At 43.8% G+C, this 4190-nt stretch overlaps 1 pseudogene; it reads right to left on the bottom strand.

The window, feature by feature from the left end:
• Window positions 1–222: 222 nt before the first annotated feature.
• Window positions 223–3537, bottom strand: LOC142765323 (uncharacterized; annotated as a pseudogene).
• Between the last annotated feature and the right edge of the window lie 653 nt (window positions 3538–4190).

Raw genomic sequence — 4190 nt, 5'->3', positions numbered from 1 at the left:
CGTCATCATGAACACGTTAAATTTCAGAGCACACTAAGTAATCACAAGTGGTTGAAATTTTCAAAGCCCTTCTCTACAGCATCTCTCATTCATGGTATGGTTTGGTGTGTAGAGCCCCAAAAATCATTTATTTACTGAAGCTATTATTTATGGAAGCATTGTTTTGCACAACACTTCTTCTGACTTGAATTAGGGTTGGTAAAGGCATGTTATTCTGTTGCTTTAGTCTTGAGCATAAAACACTGTCATTCGAACATGACCAGAATTGGAATTATGCCTGCGAATAATTGCAGCCTGCAGATTTACATGGCCAATACATACAGCAACTATCTTGTCAATTTTGGCAAAGCCATCATCGCCCACCTTCTTTAAAAAGCTAACAGGCAGCACAATCAAAAACACGCTGAAACCTCAACTCTTTGAATGGCTCTTTCTACATGTATGCGAACACTAGACAGCTTCCTTGATGCTGTGACTTCAGCACCAGAGCTGGCTTCGCTTCTCTGTAAGTGAAGGCATCAAGATCGATGCACCTTTTGCGGCAAACATTTCTTCGCACTGAAATCCCCTGTCGACCAGAAAGACATTACCTTCTTCAACTAAATTGGGCGATTCACTGTGCAATGTCAGTTTTTTTTTCTGTGAGACCCTGCCTCCCCATGCCTTCAAAACAAATGCTATTGCACCTTAAGGAGATATCACAACAAGCAGTTTCACTGTGTTGTGATGCTTGTAGATTGAAAATGTTTGGCTTCTAGCCCAACACTGTCGAAATTTGGGCTTGTTGGTGCATTGTGACGACTGAAAATAGCGCTAAGAAACGGGAACACAAGAAGAGGACACACGGCACAGGCGCTATCCTGTGCTAACAGGCAGTTGTGTTGTGCTGCCTGCTAGCGCCTGTGCCGTGTGTCCTCTTCTTGTGTCCCCGTTTCTTAGCGCTATTTTCAGTCGGCTTCTAGCCGTTATTGACGTAGGCCTTTGAATGAACACATCACTGCAATCTATGATGCCTCTTACCTAGTTGAAAAGTGGCTCGTTAAAGCAAGATGGGCGATTCGCATTAACTGCACGTCGGGATGGCCAAACAACAAATTCACTCAAGTTTTCAGCTAGGACATCAAGACAGGTTGGAAAACTGAGCTCACAGTAGCTGGTGATACACCAAATCTTCCAGCCAAGCCCTGTGTCAGCAAGCCAAGGCACAACCTCATTATTACCACAATAAACTGCTGGGTATAGCTGAGGCGAGTCATGCATGGAGGGTACCAAATGGACAACAAAACCTGCAGTAATGAGTTAAACATGGCAATATAAACAACTAGCCCTGTGTTAAATTTGATACTCTTGTTTGTTTTTGTAATGATGTCTTGAGTAACTTTTGCATAGTCCAGTGCCAATTAAGCTCTTCTAGAGTGGCATTTTGGTTTTTGGCAGCTTCCAACTCTACCTTTGAACATTTGACACTTTTTTTTTGTTTTTTTTTCATTCTCCAAAGTTAGCACTGAAATATTTTGCATGAAAGAGCAGTCTAAGTTGAAGCATCGCATGTTGATTCAACGTCCACTGATCTATTGCTGCTGTTGGAGCATGCATTGTCGCTTGTCTGAGAACCAGGTGAAGCCATGGCATCCACTTGACCTGCGTATCTCTTGTTAGTGCGCTGTAAACTATCAAGCTTCTGCTGCAAGTTTTCATGAGTACGCTATGGAAACAATGTTGGAATGTAGTCTGAGTGACTTGAATCAGATGATGGTTTACCTGCAAAGCACATTGATAATGAATTAAAAGAAAACTGCTGAAATAACCGCAAAGAAATAAGAAGTTGGTCATTGTTTCCTAAACCAGCAAATCGAAAGCACTGAACTACAGTGAGGCTGATAAATTATAAAAGTACAAAACAAACAAACGACTGTTTAGTTGGCAAAGTGTTTCTCCATTATGAGCTTTGATGTTTTGGTTGTTCAAAACAAGAGGAAATTGTGGAAATCATTGTGGAAACTTCCTTAAAGCACTTGGTTTGAAATGTATATTTCTACCTAGTGTCTGCACATCTTCCCATTGCGTGACCATTCATTTGAAATGAAACAGCACAAAGCTTTACTCATAAAGCCCAAATGCTATCACAGAGAACTGAATTACCACTTTGAATTATCTCCTTTATGGAAACTTGCTACACCATCCTTTAACTGATGTATAAATGTAATAAATGGTCTTCCTGTTTATGAAATGCTTAATTCATATAAGAATAATCAAACGTTCTAGAGTAGTGAATGTTTCATTTTCTTTTCTTTCTTTTCTGTTATCCTAATTGAATATGTACGAGCTCCTCTTGCCTCTAAGCTTATGTAAATCTTGTTTGGATTCACACTAGCATTACTCTAAGGATCCGGATATTTGCAAATGTTTTGCATGAACTTACTGTGCAAAGTTTCACTTGCCTACCAGAGCATCGTGCAATAAAGCCTGTCACCGCGTTTCAAAGAATACATGTAGCTATGCAATGCGCAAGCATTCCTAAACTGAATTTTATTAATGAAGCTTACTATTACGTTCATGCCTCCAAGAAATCCAACTGGCCCCTGACATTAGTATCGCGCGAATTCGATGCTCGCCTACCGACCACGCATGAGAAAAACAAAGCGAGTTTCAGAGCTAAATATCCCTGCTACATTTTCTATCCCAATGCGTCCGAACCCAAAAAGTATGAGGTAAAGAAATACTGAATGTTTAACCTTGTGAAAACTACAAGAGCACAGGGTCACGGTTACGTAGTAGGTGCGATTGCAATGTGACACATGTTACTGCGGTTTTAACGTGCTGTAAGCTGAAGAACTCGTGATCCGCATAGCAAGGCACGCTAGGCCCAGTGATCAAGGTTTCAAAATAGCTTACCTTTGATCAAGTGAGCTGAACAAGTCTGTGAGCCTTTCGTAGGGCGCCAGTTATCTAGTTTCACTGCAGCGATCCAAGCATTCAATCTGTCATCCTCAGTAGGGAATATAAACGCCCGCACTTTAGAAAGAAGATTAGTTCTCGAGCGCGAACTATACCCTGGCACAATACAAGACCCGTGTCACTAGCCCATTGCAGGAGACGGCCGAAGTGCCAGGAATACCACAAAATTTGGTTATTTTTCCGAGGTCCGACGACCAAATCCTAATAAAACAGAAGAAAACACGGGGAAACTGCAAAACGCCCTGGGTCTAGCCACCGCCGCATCCGGTTACACGGTGGAGGTGGACCCTGGCCGCTGAAAGGCTTTATAGGAACGACGAAGAAGACTGTTGTGGCGGAGGCTCGTGCTGCATCAGCTGGAACCACTGGCTGCTGTCTCGTTGCTATTCTGCACAATAAAATATTGCATTACATGAACATCTAAAAGTATTCTTACATTATATATAGTAAGAATACTGTTAGACGCCACGCCGGGGTGAAGCAACCGTTTAATGCGCCTAACAGCAGCGAGACAGCAGCCAGTGGGTTCAGCGGCAGCTGCAGCAGCACGAGCCTCCGCTTCTTCGTCTTCTTCGTCATTTCTATAGCAGAGCCCACATTTGTCACTACATTGACTCGCCACTGTGAAAGGAGTCATCCTGGTGACCTATGGCACAGACAGAACTGGTGGGTCGTTCTGAAGTTTTAGATGGTCGACGTGCACAATCTCGCGCCCGCGGCGCCGTTGATCTGTGGGTGGCTGATGGGGTTCAACCATGTAGTTTACTGGTAATGTCTGGCGTAGGATCTGGTACGCACCGTCATACTTAAGTATGAACTTTGAGCAAAAGCCTGGGGCAGACGATGGCACGCGGAGCCACACGATTGTTCCAGGCGCGTATGACAAAGTAGATGAGTGTTGGTAATGGTAGTACCTCTGACGAGCCTGATCGTGCGTAGTAAGCGAACGCGTGAGCTGCCGACATTCTTCGGCATATGTGGCGGCTTCGGCCAAAGCCATCGATTCTGAAGGGTCTGGGCGGTACAGAAAGATAGTGTCCAAGAACGATGAAGGTTCCCGACCAAAAGAAGGAAGAGCGGGGAGAATCCAGTTGTTGACTGAATTGCGCTCTTGTAAGCGTAAGTAACGAATGGCAGTATGTGGTCCCAGTTCGTGTGGTCATCGGAGAGCATGTCACCCAGTGTGTTATTAAATCGCTCAGTCATCCCTTTGGTTTTGGGGTGATGTGCGG

The sequence above is a fragment of the Rhipicephalus microplus genome, chromosome 1 (assembly GCF_043290135.1).
Source record: "Rhipicephalus microplus isolate Deutch F79 chromosome 1, USDA_Rmic, whole genome shotgun sequence".
Taxonomy (NCBI): Eukaryota; Metazoa; Arthropoda; class Arachnida; order Ixodida; family Ixodidae; genus Rhipicephalus; species Rhipicephalus microplus.
This window is presented reverse-complemented; position numbering and strand designations above follow the sequence as displayed.